The sequence below is a fragment of the Protopterus annectens genome, chromosome 5.part0 (assembly GCF_019279795.1).
Source record: "Protopterus annectens isolate FY-2018-M chromosome 5.part0, PAN1.0, whole genome shotgun sequence".
Classification (NCBI taxonomy): Eukaryota; Metazoa; Chordata; order Ceratodontiformes; family Protopteridae; genus Protopterus; species Protopterus annectens.
This window is the reverse complement of record NC_056735.1, coordinates 1,608,061,870-1,608,087,706: the sequence shown is the minus strand read 5'-3', so window position 1 is coordinate 1,608,087,706 and position 25,837 is coordinate 1,608,061,870.

Here is a 25,837-nt window from a genome sequence, read left to right as displayed (position 1 = left end):
TATATATATATATATATATATATATATATACAGAACAATATATGTCTACACATATACAGATAGTGATACATATGCACATATACGTATGGATATCTACAGATATATCGACAGTAGTAGGTATATCGGTATAGATATGTATGCACATATAGTTTTATATATATATATATATATATATATATATATATATATATATATATATACCAACATAACTAGGCATATCTGTACACATAGGATGTGTATACATATATAGCTATATACACATATATCTATATGTACATATACGTATACCTATATATACACATATGTATAGATACATATATATATATATATATATATATATATATATATATATATATATGTATATATATAGATATGTATTCATATGTACATACGGAGAGGTGTACACATGGCCATATATATGTAGCACTATACAGATGTGTATACAGACATATGTATGTTTATACTTGTGTATGCACATGTAGACATCTATACACCTATATGTATACAACCATATACCTGTCATGAGTAAACATCACGGTTACGTATTCCCTCCCACATGTATCCCACCTTATGTATCTGTTATGTGTACATTATGATAAAACAACCTATGTGATGCAACAGTCATATTAATGACAAGGACTACACAATGTAGGACGTAAAGGCAAGTGTTCAATACCACTCAATTTGGGTAATGACAGCTATATTGGTTACACAACAGCTGTCCCCACAGTGGTCATGGCGTAGTGGTCATGTGTTGTGACTTCAGTGTAAAGGGCCCTCAGTTCATGACCTGCAAGGGCTGCTCATTTTGTTGCTGGGCAGAACAAAGTCTGTTGGATACAGAGTGGTTAAGGCAGTGTTTGTGCAATGTAGGCCACACACATCAGTATCACGACATTGCTAGGTAGGAATCTAGTCCCAGTGTCGGCAAGTAACAGTGTGCGTGCATGTGGATGGGTCTACATCAGGTTGCAGGGTATGCACGCCTAAGCAGGCCACCTGTCCATGTGGTTCAGACAATACCCAGTATAGTAACCTGTGAAATGTGTTCGACTTTACCCCAGATATGTCACTTCCATGGTGTCAGCACAGTGACATACCCCATTGTGCAATATGATCGCAGACCATCCTTGTGCTGACACATGTACACCTACAACACAATTGCATAACAGTTTAGAGACCGCAACCAAGCAGTGCTACTAACAGCTAGATGGCATCATTGATGGATGGCTACACTACCTGCCAAATATGCCTCACACTCTACACCCTACAACATGTTACACTGCAGGACTGTGGTACACTGGTGTACAGTCATCGTGTGCATCAGAACCATATCAGCCTGTCCCTGTATCGATGGTATGGATGACAGGAATGGGGCACAGGTATCATCATATGCACAGAGTGTGGTGTTGGCCATACATTTGACACCATGTGTGTGGATGAGGGGTGTACTCTGGGGAGCTGGCTGAAGTGATGTGGTGTGTGTAGGTATGAGGTTGCCCTAGGTGTGTTTGCATAGTGTGTGGGTATGCATGCACACAGTTCTGCCTTGTGGCTGGACTACGCAGGTGTTTATGGACAGCTGCAGACCATGCCTGGCAGAATGTGCAGTTCACTGCCTCTGGCCATGGACACGTGGACTGTGCCTGCCAGGGGTTTTGCAGGCACGTGTAGGTACAGGCATTGAAGTGCTACTCTTACCTGCTGATATTTGTCCGCTGGTACTGCATCCCTCCTGGGACTGGCCAGGACCACATGCACATGCCCTGCTCTGGTGTGGTGTGTGCAGCCAGGGCTGCTACTGCCACTACGGGAGCCTCTTGGTGTCCTAGCATGCTCACGTTGAGTGCCAGCTATTGCTGTTGCTGGGCCATGTCCACGCGGGCGTTGCGGCATCCCCACCACATGCTGAAGCACGGACACACCACGGCTGATGAGGGCCATCATCTCATCCTGCCATCTATCTGCTTGCTTGTTAGAAGCACGGATGGCAGCTACCACTTCATGGAGGTTGTCACCTACAATCGCAAGTGCAGCCCTCTGCAGCCTAAGGCCCTGTCTGGTGTAATGCTCAATACGCGCCTGCACTGCCATTACAGCCTGGAGCATGCTTCTACTGGTTGTAGCTATGTTGCCTATGCCAGGGGCATGACGTCTAGTGGCCCTACAATGAGCACCCTGGGACATCCACCTATGTGGCAGCCTGACAGACATCCGGCTATGCCTGCTGCAACTGGACACAGTAGGCATGCTTACCACACTTTCCCGTGCACTGCCACTGAACGCCAGCTGTCCCTTTGCTATGGCCAGTGATGCTGTGATTTGTATAGGCACTGTAACTGTGTGCGGGGGTGGGTGGCTAAAAGGGGGATACCAAATGGCGCAGTGTCAACCCCTGACAACCCCACCTGTGCCTCACCATTATCATCATCATCATCATCATCATCATCATCTTTGCTATCTGTATGGACACCTACATCAGATTGGGTTCAGGAGGGACCCTGACTCACCTCGCCACCGTACTTTAAAACCTGTACAGCATTGCTTAACAGCACACACACACACACACACACACACACACACACACACACACACACACACACACACACACACACACACACATATCCGTACTACCTAAATGTCCATGGCTTTACAGACAGACCCACGTATATGTCCATGTGTTAGCCCATCCTGCATCACACTTGTTAACATACACACACTGCTACCACTCATTAACATCACAGTCCTCTAAATGCCCACACAAGTGGCCACAACACAAGGCCTGTTGTAACATTACCTGCCTGATCTGTATGTAGTGGAGTAACATGGCCTCAATGCTGTCATTCGGTATGCACCCACTGTATATCTGGAATGATGTGCATGGCCCCTATATGGGTGGGCTACTATGTTGTACCCATAATAGCTCCCACTGGTGTGTCATGTGTATGTAATACTCAGTACATGCCGGATATGCTGCCCCATCGGCCCATCATGTGTCAGCTGTAATATGTGGATACACTCCCTGGTGTTGATTATTACTTCCCCAATGCATCTGTAGAGCTGCATATGTGGGCTGTAGTTGACCTCTCCGCTGACAGCAATATTAAGTGTGTAACTGGGGTCTATCTTCCCTCTCGATACCTGATCCAAGCTACAGGCCATATTATACTATTTGCTGTCCTGTAAGTACATGACAGGTATTCCTGGTGTGCAATGTGGCACTCCATGTCCATGTACTGCACGGTCTCAAAGGGGGGTACAGCCATATGAACACCCCACAATCACACATGTACATACATGGCCACACACACAAACACACACATGCACACACGCATCGTACATGCATCTACCTCCCACCACTTCACCAGAGTGACCTTGTAGGCAAACTAACCATCAGGATGCACACACACATACACACACAAACATACAGGTGAGGTTGCACAATGATCGTACACACAGTCCTCCAATTACCCATCTGCCAACTTGCAGAACATATGGTACAGAACAGCATGCAGTTCAGCTATATTCACACCGTGCTAGCAGCGGTATACATGTGTATGATGCATGCTGTGACTAGGTGATGCCCCTTCCCCTGGATACCTCTGCACCCATGTACACATTATTGCTGTGCACCTGTTCTGCACCCTGCCATGTACTGTGCACCACAACTCACAGGTGTCTAACCAATTGCGGAATGTGTAGTACCATGTCAGTTATGCCACCTGTACCTCTCACAGCCCCTGTGTGTTTCAGCTACACATATCTGGGATGATATATGGACTATTGTCATTGGGGAATCCCGGATGCCTGATTTACAGCTGTCAACATCAACAGACCATGTATGGCCACTGCAGAAATGCTTACACTGACAACCATCAGAGCATACCATGGCTATGGGGGGGTGTACACACCTTTATTACTTTTACACATACATCCGTGATCTGCCATGGGACCACAGCACTGCAGATCTTAGCTGTACACACACCCGGTATGTAACATATGTCCTGCACATTCACATGCAGTTTCTACAGATTGTGTTTGGTGTGCGACTGCTAACCACAATGCATGCACTCCATGTGGGGATATGTGTGCACACCATTATCATGATGGTTTATCACACCTCTTGTTGTGTGTACTACAGCAGTCACTGCTCATGGCAGGGGTATACCAGTGTGGACTTTCCACAATTGCCAGTGTATGTTCAGTCTACTCATGTGCACATCTCATGGTTTCACACAATGCCATCACTATTGCAGTGTAGGGTTATGGCTGCCACAGGTCCTGGACCTGACTATATGCAGATAGAGCCATTCCTACCATCCTTAGGATCCCTGCTACAGTGCACTGGTGTTTCATGCTGAGACCCCCCCCTCAGCATTTATGTAGATGCATGACAGGTAAGCCCTACACATATGTGTCACCTTGCAGTGTCCCATACACTGCACACCACATGTTGCAGCTTAGACCCAGCTAATAATGTGGACTACTGTAATGCCGTATGCCATAGTCTATCTCAGCAGCAGTTGGCATTGCCCTACAGGTATGTACACTGGTGTTGCACTGTATATGAGTGTTGTCCAAAACATGTTGCTACTGTAGGCCATGTCTACCAACAGTATGTTACCTCTGTGGACACATTCCGCAATGACAGGATGTTAATTGTCATGCAGGTGTGTGACATACTCTTTCAATACCCCATCATGTTCGCCCCTGTGAGACCATGCATTTCACAGCAACAATACATGCACATGTACAGCATTCATTCAGGGTAGGGTTGTGAGATGTGTGCATGGAATATAACACCGCTATTACATGTCCGGTGTGTGTTGGCATGCATCTATATAAGACATACTCACCAGCATCAGGCTGCCTTGCTGTTACCCAGGAGGGACCTACATTAGTGGGTGAGAGATGCAATGTCAGTGGCCACACCTGTGGCACTGCTACAGGCTGGGTGCAGTACTACCATACATCAACCATAAATTCACACAATACTACTACATCTGGACATCTGTTTATCACTACAATGCAGCAACACAATATTTGTATGACATATCAGATATGCATGATCTACCTGTACCACTGTGGATATTTACACAACAGTGGTCTACTGATGTGCCCTGTGTTCTTACCCGCATGCTCCACAGCTGTTGTGTGGGTGACACCCACCTCTACGAAGGGGTCCAGTGGTTGATGGTGTTCAGGACAGGCAGGTGCCATGAGGCTGGCCAGGAGCTCCTCCACACATGTCAGGGGGGATGGATGGCATGGCCCCCCCATGGCAAGGTGATCCCTCTGACTGCGGCAGCATGCCAACAGGCATTGTGAAGCAGGTCACTGCAATGATGCCGGACCTGCTCATAACTGCGGTTATGCAGGCCGACATCATTGACCCTGTGGATGAGATTGTTCCACAGGGTGGTCCGCTCCTGCTGTTCTTGTGCTGTCCTGCCAAACAGGACCTGGTAATGTAGAATGAGGTGGTTTATGATTACATCATTCACCTCCATGGAATATGCCAGCAGCCTGATGTGTGCCATCATGCCTAAAAACATGAGGATGGGAACAGACCTGAGCAACTCATATGGCAAGGTTACCACAGTTCATAATACACATCTTTGTCACCCCCCACCATATCAGCTTCAACAGACTATACACACAACTCATTAGGTTTAGCTATAGCTTAACTACCCTTTGGACAGATTGTGTAGTGTACCACACCTTCTGCTATGTGATTGTAGCCATGTCCCCTGTGTGGACACTAACATTGCTAGCCTGTTACAGACAATTCACTTGCATGCCATTGTCAGGGCCACTATGGTTGCATATATGCCAGTGGTACAGCTGCTCTGAGATTGCTGCACATCTGACAGTCTGTGTTATAGGGGGGTTCCATGCATGCTGTTGAACATGTACCGGGATTGTGTAGACTATTACTAGCAACATATGTACTATGACAGTGACACAATAACATTTATATGTTCCACTGGCTAGCTGATCCACCTCTCCACACCCATCTGACTAGGATGACACTGGCATTGCCCATGGATATCTGGCCACATCACATGTGTGTGCCAACCCGGGGTATCCCTGTATACTGTTACAGCAATACCATTAGGTGGAACCACCCAGGGGATGTAGGCCCACCCCCTTCAGGACACACACCAACATGTTCCTGTCCCCTGAGTTCAGGTCTCGGGTCTCTTCCATACCAGGCTCCACAGACACATGAGGGATGTGCTACATCAGTCTGAAACACCCAGTACACATTCATCATGGCCAACATGCTCCTCCTCCTCAGTCACCAGACCTGGCACCTTCAGAACGTGGACTGCTGTTGTGAGTGGCAGTTGGTGGGAGCCTTGTTCCCACTGTGCCCACATTGGGGACCATGGGGCATCCATATCACAGACCACAAACACCATCCACAGTGTTTACCCACCACATATGTCACATACCACCCCTGTAGACTGTCCTCTATATCTACCAATCCTGACCACCTCCACGTGTGTATCTGCCATACTTCCCCATATTCCCATTGCATACTTCACAGGTGGGGGCATTGTGGTGCTAGGATGGGACTAACTTGTGACATACCCATCCACGGTGCACACACTGCCAGCTGTAGATATCTTTCTGTATTGCTATGTGTGCTGCTGCCTTGCACATAGCACACATCACTGTGGTAGTGATATAGGGGACATGTCTTTCCATACATATCTGTCTGTGTGTGTGTTTGTACAGATGTAGACATTTGCATATTGGTATTTATCTATATGTGTGTAGATATATGTGACTTCATATATATGTGCACATATATATGTCTACACATGGGAATATGTATATTTCTGGATATACATGCTGATATACATTTATCCTGAAATATTAAATCTATGACATATGTAAGCATATGCATACCTATATGTGGGGTACATTCAGACATCAGCTCCACAATCTCATGACACCTCCCTGCACAGCTGCACTGTTCTACTTTGCTACAACACAGACAGGTGCCACATATGGGCACAGCCTGACACTGGTGGGGTATATGTGGGACCTGTTTGCAGGGAACTCTATTACACACCTATGGCATTCCACCATGCTACATTACAGATTCACCTGGGTATTCTGCCAGTGGTAGTCCGTGGCTCCCACATGTCCATCATAATGTCATTACTTCCACCACCGGCTATTGGCCACGTCATATGCATATTCCCTATTATACATGACACACTATGATGGCTTACATCCTGTCTGTCAGTGCTGACCTGCACAGCTAACAGCTATGGCCCTCTACCTACAGGGACAAACACTATTGTCCATAGTAGTTGTTCAGTTGACCATCATCACAACACCTGCAGGCACATATGACGCATTCCACATCATCTATCACAGTACTATGGACCAGGTACTACATTCTAATACATGTACATATGCATCACATACCCATTGTGGGAAGTATGTATTACTGACTGGCAGCTGCGTAGATGGGTGCGTTTTCAGCTGTAAATGTTCTCTGCGTTTTTTTATTCCCATTTTTTTTTTGTTCCTGCTTGCATTCTCTATCCTGTGACTGGATTGAGCTGTTTGTGGTAGATTGCAGCCTGGCTTTAGTAGGTGATGCACTTGATCACATAATGGCCTCTGTACCAATCAGTGTCCTACATTTGCTAACTGCATGCAGCTTGCTGTGTAGTACTTCCAATTACCACTGTCATGGCAACCAGCTACTATAAATCACCACATCATGTGGGTGTAGTCCCTTTACCTTTCCTGTGTAATGGACATCCTTCCTGTGTGTGGGCATCAGTGTTACAGACAGCAGGTAGCAGTACCTCTTCCAGGGGAACTGGCATACTTAGGCCAGCTACATATTTGTAGGAGGTTCCAGAACCACAGAGAGAGTGTGAGTAGAGTTGTGTTATGCTTTGTATAGTACTGGTGTTACATGGTGTGTGTGTACATGCTAGTTTACCTTGGAATGCAGTCTGTTTGCATAGCTCTCAACTGTGGGCCTATCCTGTTGATGGCCAGAGGTGTGCCTATCATGTTTTGTCTGCCCACCACACAGGTCCTGTGTCAGATATGTCACTGGCAGTGTGTGTGTTGAGTGCTATCAGTACATGGCTACATCCATTTATGTTTCTAGCCTCATTTCCCTGGCTGAGGGTAAGTTGCAGACTATCCTGTAACACCAGCAACTTACTTAGTGTATGGTAACAGTTTCCCACATATGGGCCTGTGTTCCAGCCTCTGTCCTCCACCTACATACTAAGCTTTGCACATATGACATGCTGTCAGGGGCTGTTCTGTAGTGGGCTGTGTGTATATCACACTGCCATTGCTGCCATCAGTCCACTGCTGTTGTATCCCCCACACATACAGTGGTGCTGGGGTCATATATGTGTGGGCTAAACCAAACAATACATGTGTGCCCTTATGCACTCCAGAGGCCAGTGTATGTAACAGTTGTATATGGGCCTGTAGTATTGAGTCTAGGGGGGATGCACCATAACTGACCTCGGCTGTTACAAAATGTAGGGATATCAGGGGTGAGCTGCCTTAAGGTATCTGCATGTACAGTTCCGTATACTTCACCTATATTTACATTACTCACATATATTGGGTTAATGCAGACCTATTGCCTCCTGCCATACAAGACTGTTCTGTTTGTCAGTGTGCTTGTGATGGTGTCTGTTATGCCTAGTTATGTAACAGTTACATCCCATTTGGCCAACTGAAGTCTTCAACACCTAATGAATTTGTACAGAGTGTAGATGGAGGCTGCTGAACTATACACTTGTATTACATACTGTTGATTGTATGGTATCCTGTGGCCCTGTCTGTCTTTACTATTGTACAATATGAAGGCATTGGCCTGGACAGCAACAGTTGGAACCTTTCCAGACTACTGTCTTAGTATCACTGTTTCACAGTTGCATTACTCTGTTTATATGGATGTCACTTTCTGCACAGCTATATGACATGCATGTAGAACTGTAATAGTACACAAATAAAGGCTTTCCATTTCTGCAAACCTGTGTGTGTTGTTTTTCCTATGACCTCTCACTGGATATATGTTGCAGGCGACAATTGTATCTCTATCTCCATCTCTCTCTCTCTCTCTCTCTCTCTCTATATATATATATATATATATATATAAATGTATATCTGTATCTGCATATATGTGTCTGTGTATATGTATCCTGGGGATGTTGATAGTTTCCATATTTTACATTTCCTATGGGAGCCACACTGTACTGCATGATATGTTACCAATACCAGCCTGGTACCAAAACCATCATACAGGTGGGTTGTAGTACTGTTTGCATGTTGTGCATATGTCATGTCAGGTCCTGCTTATGGGATCTGTAACACTTTAGTGCATTGCAGGGGAGACGTGTTTGGCTGTGGTGGGGGTATGGCTATTCGTACATGACGTATATTGTTTGGGGCGTCTCAACCCCATTAACGGTGCATGTGGACATATTTGTGTTTGTCAATCTACCATTGCTATCTACAGATGTGTGGCCATATATATATATATATATATATATATATATATATATATATTTATATATATATATATGGATATATATGTATATATATATATATATATATATATATATATATATATATATATATATATTTATATATATATATATGGATATATATGTATATATATAGATATCTACATCTATTGATATGTTGTATCTGTTTAGATATTAATAGATTTACTCACACACATACATTTACATGTTGGAATACATTCTCTGTACTGTTGAATGACTGGGCTGGTTGATATGTTTTGAATACATCAAGGTTATGTGTATCTCACATGGCTTAGTGGTAAATTACTTTGATTATGGTGTGTGGGGTTCTGTGTTCGAGCCTAGCAAAGGCTGTTTACTTTCTTGCTGGGTAGAACAAGGGCCATTGGATACAGAGTGATTAGGGCACTTTTCAGCAATTGTTAGCAGGTTTGCATGAAGGTAAGCACTGCTAACCTGCTGTTACATCTGCTTACAGGTTGTTAGCTTCAGATTTGCTTAACCAGTGTAGGCATTGCTTACCGCTGCACAAATGGGCTTAAGCCTGCTTACTAGTGCTTACATATACTTACTATTGCTTATTTGTGCTTAAACCTGCTTACTAGTGCCTTATTCAGTCTGCAAGTGATACTTCAAATGTGCATTTCTTTCAGTACTCCAGTTTATATATATATATATATATATATATATATATATATATATATATATGTATATGTTATCTAGTGTTTTTGCAACAACGCTATTGGTTATAACGTGCTTTGCCATGTAAAATAGACTGTACTACAGTGGGATTCGAACCTGAAATGCCTGCTTAAAATGTGGATGCTCTTCCCACTACACTATTGCTGTGCTGCTTCATTTGCATATCTCTTCCATAATGTCATACCCATGGTTTCTTCCCCAACCCCCCAGCTCCACGTACACAGCAACCATCCATTCTCCAGTTGCTAGCCCAGCCATACCACACCTCCACACATTGCCCTTTCTCCACGTCTTGGTACTCATCCAGTATAATGTCTTGACCCAAGCTTCTTCAGGCTCTTCATCTGATTAGTCCAAGTATGTATGAGCCTTGCCTTGTTCATCTTCCGAGACACGTGTAAACATCGGAGAAACTCATAATTTTTGGTTCGTCCCGCCAGGGACGGACTTGTTTTTTTGTCAAGATTAGGCTTAGCTGGTCTACACTGTTTCTCCCACTGGTAGTATGCTGCTAGGGGTTTGAGAAGCAGCTGTTTGCTCACACACCTGTCCAGCCTCATCTCCCTGTACCGTGGAACTGACGTCCCAGGTTTGACATTCTGAGCATGAAGCACTCCCACACGCCCCCTCAGCGTGCACTGTTTTTTATTATTCTCTTATGTATTATGCAAGACTGCTGTTCTCACAGTATGATTGGATAGGCACGGTTTTTAAGATACACATCAACTGCTCGAAATACTGTATTTGAGGAATGTACAAATGGTTGCTCGTATTAATCTACCTAATTACATACATTTCCTATACTGTTGAATGACTGTGCTGGATGATATCTTTGTGTTAACAGTAGCTGTCTGTGTATCTGCCATGGCTTACTGGTAACTTACTTTGATTGTAGTGTGCAGGGTCTGGGGTTTGCAACTTGGGAATGCAGATTATTTTGTTGCTGGGCAAGACAAGAGCTGTTGGATACAGAGTGACTAAGGCACTTTTAAGCAATTGTAAGCGGGTTTGTGCTGATTTGCGTGAGGGTAAGCAATGCTAACCTCCGGTTATGGCTTCTTACATTCATTTAGCTTCTACATTGCTTAACCAGTGTAGGCATTGCTTACTGCCAAGCAAACAGGCTTAAACCCGCTTACTGATGCTTAAAAGTGCTTACTCCTGCTTACACTCGCTCTAATTTATTTATTTAGTTTACATTTGCTGACCGGGAAAATCCGACTGGATGCTTGTCCATTTTAAGTGAAGACCTGTGGAGAAAAGTTCCACAGTAAAAATCATTTAATCATTACAAGTAATACAGAGGTATTCACATCCATAGAGAGTAACAGACTTAACATAGCTAAGTAACATATTATTCATGCTTAGTTTAAGTTAACATATAGGTATTATTCATGCTTAGTTCAAGTTTACATGTCAGGTATGAGGGTTGAGAAAGGTCAGTTTAAGGTGAAGTTAGATTCAAGTTTAACAGTTCTGGATAGGATACACCCAAGTATTCAGGTTAATATTTAGTTATTCCATACATGTGTGGTAGAGTAGAAGACAATAGTGAAGGAGTAGGTAGGTAGACAGAGGGGGTGAAATTGTAACTGCATATTAGGTTGTGGGAATAATTGGTAGGGGAGCAATAGGGAAGGTTTAAAGGATGTTGAGATATGTATGTGAGGCAGGAAAAAGAGTTGTTAGTTGCAGTAGTTGATGTAGGGGTATAGAGTGTAAGGTAGGGGGGATTTAGCCAGGGGGTGAGCATGTGCAGATCCAAGTGTACTTGAGGTGTTTCTTCAAGTGTTTTTTAAATGTGTTCTTTGAGACAGCTGAGGTAATAGATGTGGTAGGGAGTTCCAAATGTTGCCACTATAGTTGGGCAAGAGGGTGTCATGTAATTTTAACTTTAAAAGAAAAGTAAAAGGGGTTGATAGGTAAGTGATGAAAAAGGGGCACAAAGAGGGAAAGACAGTAGGGGAAATAGCCAGGGATGTGCAGGAAGGCTGAAGGGAAGGTCCATAGCTGTCCATTTATTTTACAACAGCTGTGCATATACACTGAATTTGGAGGTAGATTTGGACACTCAAACCCCTGGGTGGGGGTGAGGACAACAATAATAAGTTGTAATGCCAATTAGAACAGATTACATGCCTACAGTAGGAAGCTGCAACCATGTGTTATTTGGTGTTATTTAGTGGGTTTTGCAAGAACAACATCGGTTACAACATGCTTTGACATCTAAAATAGACTGTGCTGCAGTGGGACTCGAACCGGGAATGCTTGCTTGTTAGGTGACTGCTCTGTCCAATTCACACTATTGCTTACATCCAAGAGGCGGTCCGATTAGAACCACTCCATCCAACACCTTCATGCCTTGACTGATAATTTCATACCCATTGTCCCCCTCCCGCTCCTCCTCTGGAGCACTCATCCTTTCTCTGGGTGCAGGTCGGGTCTAACCATACCACTGCACACTGCCCACTCCCCAATTCTCAGGGCCCATCATGTACATTGTCTCGACCAATGGATCATCAGGCTTTCCCAACCTTGTAGTCTGAGTACATACAGGCCCTGCCTTGATGAATCTGTGTAATGACGGAAATCCAAATACCCAAGAATTTTTGGGTTGTCCCGCAAGGGACGTTCTTGTCTTTGTTTCCAGAGTAGACTTAGTGGGTCCACAGTGTTTCCCCCACTGGTTGTAGCCTGCCTGTGGTTTGGGAAGCAGTGGTTTGTTTACTTTCTTTATGTGTTTGTTTGTATGTTTCACCTGTTTGGCTGGGGGGGGGTATCAGTACATGTAACACATATGTTGATTGAGCCCCCTCACCCCCATTGGCGATGCCTGGGGTCATATATGTCATTCTTATGTGCTGCATTATATCATAGATATATATCTGTGTATATATACACACACACACACACACACACACACACACACACACACACACATATATATATATATATATATATATATATATATATATATATATATAGATGTATATGTATGCCTATATATATATATATATATATATATATATATATATATATATATATATATATAAAAAACGACATATAGATGCATGGATGTCTGCATATGTATATATCTAGATGTGGATATTTACATATGTATGTAGATATATATATATATTTATATATATATATATATATATATATATATATATATATATATAATATATAATATATATATATATATATATATATATATATATATATATATATATATATATATATATATATATATATATATATATATATATATATATATATATATAGACATATGTAATACAGAGTGGGAGAGGTATATATCTATCTAGTTATAGATATATATATACACACACACACACACACACACACACACACACACACACACACACACACACACACACACACACACACACACATACACACACACATACATCTGCATGTATAGCGACATGTCCTGTAATGTTGAATGGTATTGCTGGATGCTAGGTTTGTGAAAACATCAGAGTTATGTATACCTGCCATGGCTTAGTGGCAAATCACTTTGTGTATGGTGTGCAGGGTCCTGGGTTCGAGCCTTGCAGAAGCTGTTTATTTTGTTGCTGGGCAGAACACAGGCTGTTGGTTATAGAGTGATCAAAGTACTTTAAAGCAGTCGTAAGCGGGGGTGCACATGTTTGTGTGGAGTTAATTACTGCTAACTTCCAGTCACACTTTCTTCTACTCAGTTAGCTTCCATATTGTTTAATCTGTGTAGGCAGTGCTTATCCCCATGCAGATGCACTTAAACACGCTAACTAGTGCTTACATATGCTTACTACTACTTATTTGTGCTTAAACCTGCTTAGTAGTGCCTTATTCATTATGACACTGACACTTCACATGTGCATTTCCTGCAGTACTCTAGTTCATAAATATGTGTTATTTAGTGGGTTTTGCAACAACAAAAGTGGTTATAATGTGCATTGCCTTGTAAAATAGACTGTGCTGCAGTGGGACTTGAACCGGGAATGCCTGCTTGTTAGGCGAATGCTCTGCCCAATTCACACTATTGCTTACATGCATGAGGCAGTCCGATTAGAACCACTCCATCCAACAGCAGCATGCCTCAACCCATAATCTCATACCCATTACCCCGCCCCGCTCCCCCTCTGCAGCAATCATCCTTTCTCTGGGTGCTGGTCAGGTCTAACCACACCGCTACACACTGTCCACTCTCCACTTCTTGGGACCCATCACGTACATTGTCTCAACCCATGGATCATCAGGCTTTCCCAACCTTGTGGTCCGAGAACATACGTGCCCTGCCATTGTGGATCTGTGTAATGGCAGGGACCCAAATAGCCATCAATTTTTGGGTTGTCCCGCAAAGGACGTTCCTGCCTTTGTTTCATGATTAGATTTAGCGGGTCGACAATGTTTCTCCTTCTGGCAGTATCCTGCCTGTAGTTTGGGATGCAGTGGTTTGTTTACTTTTTTTGAGTGTTTGTACGTTTCACCTGTTTGGCTGGGGTGGTTATTGGTACCTGTAACACATATGTTGATTGAGCCTCCTCACCCCCACTGGCAGTGCCTGTGGTCATATATATCATTTTATGTGCTGTGTCATATCATAGATATATATCTGTGTATACACACACACACACACACACACACACACACACACACACACACACACATATATGTGTATATATATATATATATATATATATATATATATATATATATATATATATATATACATATATATATATATATATGCATACATATATATATATAGATATATATATATATATATATATATATATATATATATATATATTGCTGTATATATATCTAATGACATATAGATGTATGGATGTCTGCATATATATATATGTGGATATATAGATATATATATAGATATATATATATATATATATATATATATATATATATATATATATATATATATATATATATATATATATATGAATTTGTAATACTGGGAGGGAGAGGTATATATCTATTTAGGTATAGATATATATATATACACACACAAACATGCATCTACATAATTAGCTACATGTCCTGTAATGTTGAATGGTATTGCTGGATGCTCTGTTTGTGGGCACATCAGGATTATGTATATCTGCAGTGGCTTAGTGGTGAAACACATTGGCTATGGTGTGCAGGCTCCTAGGTTCGAGCCTTGCAGGGACTGTTTAATTTGTTGCTGGCCAGAACAAGGCCCGTTGGATACGGAGTGGTTGAAACAATTTTACGCAGTTGTCAGCAGGTTTGCGTGACGGTAAGCACTGCTAACTTCCGGTGACATCCACTTACACATGGTTAGCCTCACTATTGCTTACTCTGTGTAAGCAGTGCTTCCCGTCATGCAAACAGACTTGCACCTGCTTACTCGTGCTTATTTATCCTTACTACTGCTCTATTTTCGGCAGTAATAGTCTACTGGTTCTTGGAGAGGTGGTGAATTTGACAAGTGTATGGGGCTATCATTCATTACACAGTTTACTACTCCAGTTCACACATATAGGTTATTTATTAGGTTATACAACTAAATATGTTGATCATAACAGTAATTTCACATGGAAATGGAATGTACTACAGTGGGACTTGAACTGGGATTGACTGCTAATGAGGTGAATGCTCTGCCCACTACAATATTGCTGTACTGCTTCATTTGCACATATCCTGCTTTTTATCCTCCTTTTGATATTTCAGCTACATTAACCATAGCTAAGCAATGGGCACACCCGCGCAGCTATGGTTAGCTTTAATCGGATTTTAGAATATATAAATGGGTTTCTTCTTTTAATTTATATGTCCTGTTGCTGCTGCACACATGGGGTCTGTTGGTGGGGATACGAGGACACCTATGTGCGATCTCGCTCATTTCTTAACAGCTTCTGCTGTTCGACATTGCAGGGGCATGTTTATTATGAGAGTTCTGCTCTTGGACACGTCCCCTGCACTCGTACATGCTCCCTGTAAGCCTAGGAGTTCGACCAGCACACCTTCATTACTATGCATGGCACGCTGCTGTCCTTCTCCTAAATGGGTGCTTTCATGCAGGACTAAGGTAGTCCTGCACAGGAGGATAGTAAATCCAGGAGATGGTCTTCAGTCAGATGGGTTTCGAAGTTTTAAGATTCGAAATTCTGAAGGGGACCCCCATATATAAACACACACACACACACACACACACACACACACACACACACACACACACACACACACACACACACACACACACACACACACATATATATATATATATATATATATATATATATATATATATATATATAGACATATTTTTCGATTTTGTTATGGATTTTATTGTTGTATTTGGGGTTCACTATGGTGGATAAATATTTTATTCATGAAAATTGAATTAAATGAACCAATGTATGACTGGGAGGGGATATATAAATGGAAAGGAAAGAGTGATTTTAGATTCTGATGAAGTTTCCTGTTATTGGATACAAAAGTGCTCAATCTACTGATGAATAAAGTGGTTTTAGATATTGTGGCTTGCTCATTTGGAGCTTCTGACATTGCCTTTATTGGGACCTGGTGTTTACTGGAATGATTGTGTGGTTATATGTACAAACTCCTTTGATAATGTTTGGAAGATACAAGGAAATATGTGAACTTTGTACTGCATAATAAAATGCAGTATTGACATCTTGAATCAGAATAAGGTAAAGCAACAATTACCTGTTGTAGCTGGTGGTTCACTGGAAGACAGCAGCTCAAGATCTGTTAAAAGAAAACAAGAACAGGAGTGAGATGTTCTGGTCAGAGAATTATGATAAGAGACGCAGGAACAGTAAAATAGTCATCTTCTGTTTTGCAGCTGGCTTAGTAACTATATAAGACTGCAATTGCAGAAATCTTTTCAAAGAAAACTGCATTTTAAGTGCCTTTTTACATAAAATAATACACTACATGCAGCATTAGCATTAGGTTATATTATGATAGCCTAAATCATCATGGCATACAGAACTGTAATAGAAGCATTAGCACTGACTAATGAGATGCAGCATGTTTCGAAGATAAATTTGGTATGCACTACACTGCAGTGTCAGAATATTAAAATACACATAAGGTTGTTGAAAATTACTCTCATAAGTTAAACGAAAATGATGGGAAACACAAAACATGGTATATGACTGAACATTCTAAGTCTGCCTAAAATGTAGAAATCACCATTTAAAGAACATAGAACAGACTTATTCACTGTTACCACTCTTCAGGGGGCTTGGTTAAGACTAGATATAATTTGTAGGATAAACAATAATTAAGGAATCATTTAAAGTCTTTCAAAAATATAAATGGCATAGTTGCCACTGAAGTCTGAGTAACTGTGACCATCTGCAAAAGAGATGTTTAAATGAGGATGCTCAATATTCAGTCTTCTCCTGTAGTTCATAAGTGTGTGTGTGTGTGTGTGTGTGTGTGTGTGTTTGTGTGTGTGAACAAACAGAGGTTGCCCAAAACTGACAGTGCACAATAAACAAATAAATAAATAATTGCACAAATAAAACTTTAAAAATAGCATTATCTCAGTTTACTGAAACTAAACAACAACAAAAATATATATAATCCAACTTTGTTCTTTCCTATTCAAGACTTCTGCCAAACTGACTGATGCATTTTTGTATATCAACCTTATCTATAACTATAAAAAGAAATATTGCTAAGCTATATTTGAATGTATGGCAATATGCCCTTAAGACGTGACCGAGTTGTTTGGGATTTTGGAAAGTATGTGGACAGCATGCTAACTTTTGACCAAAATGTGTCTATTGTTATAACAAAGTCCTTCTATATTGCACAGTTTATAAAGAAAGTGATTGTGTCTAGCTCTACGGACATCATTTTGCTCCTTTAACCAGCCCTCATTAGGCCAGTCATTGAATAAAATGCCTCCTTTGGCATGTATCTCTCCATGCACATGCAGCAACAGTAAGGCCCGCAGACACTTTAGTAGAAGGATACAAGGCCAATGAAACATGTCATATATGGACCAACTCAGAGACTTGTAACTACTCTCTGTATCCTACAGACTGCTAAGAGGTGACCTGTGTTTGTCATACAAGGCATCCTCTGACCAAAAAGTGATGGATTTACTGCCTATCAGTAAGTGAAATGGCATCAAAAATACTTGGTCTGGGGGATCTAAACCATCTACCACAACATCAACAGCATAGTTTGGAGGGACAGGTGCATCTCTCTGGAATACCTCTTTTCTGGAACAGACTCTTCATCAACATGAAGCAAAGTTTATCGCTGGGCATATTCAAGGACAATTTGGCTCTATGAATGGGCAAACAAAAGATTTACCCTAGGACTACTGTCTGTACTACTAACTGACAGAGGGATCTCCTAAATGTTTTATCGCATGCATGGGTCCTCTGAAATTATCTACAGTATGAATGCAGTTATTCTCATTTGGGGTTTGTTTGTGTCTTTCGGCTTTTCCCGGTTAGGGGTCACCGCAGCGCAACTCCGGTCCGCTAATGATTGGCAGTAGAGTTTTACGTACTGGCTTGCCGGGCCTAACATACAACCTTCAATGAAGGAATGCCCGTTCACGCATGTCGCCACACAATTCTCATTAGGGGTAATATATAATTATCGACCATGGGATGGATAAAGTCAATTTCTAACCAAAAGGTATAGGTAAATTTGAACAGAAATGGAAGCTGGCTAGGTTTAAAAAGGTTTGCAAGGGCAGTCAGCCTAGTACTTACCTATGAACCTATGTATTTTTGTAAAGGGTGCTGCTCCCCCAAGGCACCTAATATCAATAAGATATAATAATATACTGTGCTTCCATGGCACTTGGTCTGACAACATCAGTTTAACCACATTTACACATTTACATATAGCCATGTAAATCACTTATTCAGATGAACATATAATACAATGTTGGCTTTCATATACTTTACTGATATTTATGGAAGTAAAGTGTTTGGTCTGAAAAACATTTCCACATGAATACAGATCCCTGGGGCAGGTACTCATAAGAGCAGAAAACTGTCCTGCAATTGTTAAGATTTTACATGAGAAAAAGTTCTAACTTAGATTCTTGGCTTTTTAAGAAAAGTGACAATTTTGGGGCAGCATTGTTGAAAAAAAAATTGGTCACCTGAATATCAGAATGTTAATGTATGATACATTTGATTTTAAAGGTACTTGTTCAGTGTTTGACAAGAATTTTAATATCAGATTTATCTTTGTTGGCAATAACAGAAGAACTATAGGTCAATAGAGCAGATACAGATTTAATATCTTTTAGCAATGTAGATTGTACAATTAAATTCCTAGAATACCCACACATAACAAATCTGACAGTTTATTTTTTTTCATTTTTCTGTCTTAAGATCATTTGCATCACTACATATTTGCTTTGTTATTAAGTACTGAGAATAAGGAATGTTGTCCAAAATATGCCATGGATGGCAACTATTGCATGAAGAAAGGAAGAGTATATGAAGGGCTGTACATATATATATATATATATATATATATATATATATATATATATATATATATATATATATATAAATGATAATAGTACCATCCAGACGTTTTGTATCAGAAACAACTATAAATGTTTGGATATTAACTGCAAGGCATTACCTTTTTTAAACAAAAATACTCTTAAAGTGTACTTCGTGTTGGAACATATCAAAACATATATAGTTTCAGTACAAAATCTCTTTAACTCATTAAATCTTTTGCAAAGTATGATAATTCTTCAACCATTTCACAAAAATCCAAATCTGAAAATTGGTAACCAGCTGATAGACCTTAAGAAATTCCACTTATAATTAATTTAACCCTACTTGATTTATATCCTTTTTTAGGTATCGATTCACAATATTTTAGAAGAGTTGAATCTCCCCAAATCGTATCTAATTATAATAAGACAATTAAAAGACCTATCAATAAGTTACCTTAGTAAAGGGAATGACATAATTAAAGAAGAAGATTTAAACATGTGTCTGAACTTATGGCAAACCCTTACACAGGAATGTAAATATATAACTGCAGCATATGGTTTGATTAAAGAAATAAAATATAATAATCAAATATTAATTTCCAAATACTGGAGAGAGAAATTGTTGACAATTGAAGAAAGTAAAATACTAAAAGCAATTCACTTAACCATAAAATCTGTGTCCCTTCAGAAGCTATTATTTACCCAATTGATGATATTTAATACATTATCGCCTCACTCTACACAAATTTAACTCAAAGAACTCACCAAATGCCCATATTGTATAGATCAAACAGCCGACCTCCTACATATGTTTTGGAGTTGTAAATGTATTTTCAAACTCTGAATTCCTTGAAACTTCAACTACAAAAAATGGATATCAACATTCCACACTCTCCTGGAATTTACGATTTTACATATTCCACCACCCAACTTGGAAAGAACCAAAGAATTATACTAGTCAATATTTTTTGTTGATGAAGTTATATATAGCTTCAATTGGTTGAACCTTTACAGACATCATGGCAAAATTTCAAGATAGTAGCCACCAAACATATTCTAGCACATAAATTTCTAATTAGTGATCATAAGAAAAATGTAAACAATACAAATATATGGGAACAAATCTTTAACATTGTATTAGCTTAAAGTTCCATTCCACTATTCGCTGGGAAAAACTGAATAACTGTTGAATTTTATTGAGATAAGTCTTATATGGTTACTAGTTCTTTTTTCTTCATTATTTTTTTTTAGAAGTGTATAGGTATGTATAATGATTCTATGTAACTGATGGAAGCATTCATGTACATATTGTAAGTAGTTGGTAGTACTGTATTAGTTGTTTGGAAAAAATAAAATAAAGAATTATTATTGAAAAAAAAAAAAAAAGAAACAACTATAAATGTAAACAGATCATGTGAATATGTAAACTGCAAACATAATTCAATAAAATGTAGTATTGTCAAAGTTTTATAATTTTACTAAATCAGATTAAGGTAAAGTAATAACTACCTGTTGTAGCAGGTGGTTTGCTGGAAGGCAGTATCTCAGGAACTGTTAAAAGAAAATGAGAGTATGAGTTACATTTTCTGGACTGTACAAACTCTTTCAATCAACCAGTTGAGCCCTTCCACAGAAACCAGCAATTATCAGCATTATAGGTTCATACTAAGTTCCTTAGTAATCACAAAGCTAGTTGCCCTGTGTGCCATTTTAAGGGATTCCAGTTTGCCTCAAAGGTAAGAATTAAACCTTGTTCCTTGTCTTCCTTGTGTCTGTGAGATAAACACCTTAACAATTATGCCCAGCATCAACCTCTTCACATGTCCACGTAGGGTAAATGTGGATTAATCTCATAATTGTATATCTTTTCAGCTTGAAAGTATTCCATAAATAAATCAGTACATATTGAGGCAAAGGCTTTCCTGATTGATGCGCCTTTAAGACAAATAGCAATGATGGCAGGGAAAGCAGTTAGCACAAAATAGATAGGTGTTTATTAAGTACTTTCAGCACAAAAATGCTGTTAAAAACATCATGTGACTTGGTCACCTGACATTTCAAATACATTAAAAGAAATAAATTGTAATGTTAATTAAAATAATTACTGGTTTTGTTTAAATATCACTACAGAATGTAATGCTTAATTAATTTTACATGTTCTTGCCTTCAGAAAACATTTAATGCTTTTAACCTAGGATGATATAAAGTTTCCTTTTGTTCCACAATATTTTAAAAATGACCACGTCAACTCAATTTCCACTTTCCACTTTCTCTAAAGCAAAAAAACAAGCAAAAACAGAATTTCTTATCTTTGTATTATTTTAGATGCTTATATAATGTTTTATTAGGGTTGTTAATGTTAATATTATACATATGCTCATAAATCCTTTTACCCAAACTTCTAGTTGCCATGCCAACATAAAATGCATCACATTATTGCATACTGCAATATATATATAGATATATATATATATATATATATATATATATATATATATATACATATATATATATATATATATATGGATTCCTATTGCAAGAACGAAAGTTCACAACTTCGAACTTGTAATAGGAAGCCTCACTTACGCAAAAGTTCACTTTAATGAAAGTGAACTTCTGTGAAAGTGCACTTCACCGAAAGTACCACAGCACAGTGGAGGACATCAAAAAACAAGCTATGTCCTCCACTATGTTGCAATACTCATGGACCTTAGGGTTAGGGCATGGGTTAGGGTAAGGGGATAGTTAGTAAATCTATCCTTGTCCATGCCCTAACCCTAAGGTTCATGACTATCTACCATAGTGGAGGACATTGCTATGTCCTTCACTGAGCTGCAGTCATCACGGACCTTAGGGTTAGGGCACGGGTCATGGTAAGGGGATAGCCCTACGGGATACAGTATTTTGAAGTTGTAAACCTTCGATCTAGTGTATGGATCCATATATATATATATATATATATATATATATATATATATATATATCAGCCTAACATGTTGCAATTAACTCTAGCATTAATATCACCCTTAGCAAAAATTATGGAGAAATGTATTCATCATCAGCTAATGCACCACTTAACTTAATTCAATTTACTAGCTAACTGCCAACATGGCTTTAGGCCATTTCATAGCACTACCACAGCTCTCTTATCATTTACCAAGTGTATCAATAGAAACCGCAATAATATTATCCTATCATCTGCACTCTTCTTAGACCTGTCAAAAGCCTTTGACATGGTAAACCACCATTTGCTCTTAAAAACCCTTGAATCTCTCTCACTTGATACCAAAGTGGTTCAATGGTTTACTTCCTGCCTTAGTAACAGGCAACAGGCTCTTCTCTGGGAAAACACACTTTCATCTCTTCTGCCAGTCACTCTTGGAGTACCACAAGGTTCCATCCTAGGTCCTCTCCTTTTCTCTTTATTCATAAATGACGTACATGTAGCAATACCTCAAGCTACATGTATTCAATATGCAGATGACTCAACTCTCATATTTTCTGCCAATACCTCCTTTGAACTTCAAACCCTAACACAGAACATATTTACCACAGTTGAGGCATGGTTCTTGAAACGCTGCCTACTCTTGAATGCCAATAAAACCAAACTTCTGCTTTTCAGACCTAATAGTAAGTCCCCCCCCCCCTTAGACTTCTCTATTACTTCCAATAATGGTACACAGATAGTCCCTGACTCTACCACAAAACTGTTAGGTATTACAATTGACAATAACCTCACTTTTGATAACCACATTAATAATACTATCAAAACCGTAAATAGAAAACTTGGCTCCTTATTTAGAATTAAAACCTTTCTAGCTCCACAGGCCAAAATTACACTTGTAAACACAAAAACAGGAGCCGAAGGCGGAAAATATAAACTAGTAAAAACCAATAACCACCAGCTCCAGGTACAAATGAATCAGGACCCAAATTGAAGTAGCAAGTTTAATATCCACTGAATCTCCGATACAAAAGCAGCAAAAATGATGTCCACTGAATCACAAAACTAACGTTTACAAAAACCAACGTTTTCGTCATCAACTTCCTCAGTAATGATCACCATAATGAATACTTTTCCTTATATAGTGTGTTTACTCCAATTAGTGTTTAAACTGTCCAATCATAATAAAGCAAAGTAAAATACCTAATGAATAATAGATTAAATACATCAACTAACCACAATAGATTGTAAAGCATGTTTAAATATAAGAACAGATGTTGAATTCATTTCAAAAGTTAAAACATATACATATATCAAAGTTAAAATTCTGTTGTAAGTTAATAAAAGTATTTAATTCATTCACGAACCACAAATTAGACTCTGATATAAATATATTGAATTGCACCATCTAGTGGTCAAAATAAATATCACAGTATTTAACCATAAAAATAACTTTGATGTAAACAAGTTAAAATGTGTACTTATTAAAAATTGCTAAATGTATAAACATAAATAATTGATCTTAATAAATTTTAATAAATAATTTTAATAAATATTTTTAATAAATATACAAATTTCATAATCAAAATAACTATTAAAAATGTTTAAAATACCTTTTAAAGTGCTAGAGCTTAGCTGCCCTTAGTTTAAGCACTGGTGCAAGAGACACCATGTCATTTAACCCCAAATTTCTACCTGAATCAAGTATTAGTTGCCAGTGTAACTCCCTATATTCAATAAGGGTTTCCCACATACCACCTCTGGGGTTATTGGGAACTACTTCAAGCACAAAAAATTGATAACCTGTTGTTGGACATTTCATAGAGTGTTTACTTAGTGCATTTTTATCATTTTTCATTCTAACATCATAAAGGTGCTCATAAATTCTTTGTTTGAGCTTCCTCTCACTTTTTCCAACATAAAAGGAAGAACATTTCTTACATATAGCAATGTAAATAATGCCACTAGTATCACAATTGGTAAAACTATTTAAAAATAATGTCTTCTTCCTTGCTTGTAAATAAATCGAGGTACCAGTCAATAAGTGCATACAATAGTTACACCTACCTCATTTAAATAATCCCTTCTTAGCTTTGCTATTCTTACTTATTCTATTCATATTGTAACAATTTTCTAATATATTCTTGATGTTTCTCCCTTTGCGATAGGTGTAATTTACTTCCTTGTCAAAAATGTATTCTAAATCAGAAATTTCTGAAAAAGCATTCCATTCTTTAGTGAAAATTTCCTTAATTAATGTTGAATATTCATTGAAGGTAGTAACAAGCCCTGCACTATGTTGTTCAATATTTGGTTTGTTGCTTGTCTTTGTTTCAGCTGTGTCTTTTTTACCTAAAATAGGGGGAAAGGGACCTTCCCTCTTCTTAATTACTTCTTCTAAGATGTTGTTGAAGTAATCATTTGAATAACCCCTCACAGCAAAAAGTTCCCTTAGTAAGTTAACTTCATCAAAAAATGCGTCATCTTCAGATGTCATTCTACTTATATGAACTAGTTGTCCTTTTACAACTCCCTTCTTCTGAAATGGGGGATGACAACTACTAAAATGTAAATAGGAGTTGGAAATGTTTCTTTTCTGTATATCTTTGATGTGAAATTTCCATCTTTTTTACTAATATTGACATCTAAATAATTCAATGTATTTGAATCAAAATTCTGAGTAAATTTTAAGAAATTAGTGGTTTTGTTAACATATTCTAGCAACTTCTCAAAGCTGCTTTGGTTACCTTTCCAAAAGAAACAGAGGTCATCAAGAAACCTGGTATATAAAACCCATTGGTCACTGAATGGTGAGTTGAGCAGAAACTTTTCCTCCCAAAATGCCATAATGATATTGGCATAAGTTGGGGCACAATGTGCCCCCATGGCTACACCTTTTTCTTGTCTGTAATATTCCCCTTGAAAATAAATGAAATTGTTTTTTAATACAATTTCCATTAGGGTTAAGGTGTTTCTAAAATCTCCATGCGTCAGTTTTTTACTAGCTATTAAGGCTTCTTCAAACCAATATAGACCAGTGTCATGTGGGATACAGCCAAAAAGATCAACAACATCCATTGTACCAAAACTCAAATTTTCACTATATAGAGTTGGTTCAACTTTCCTTAA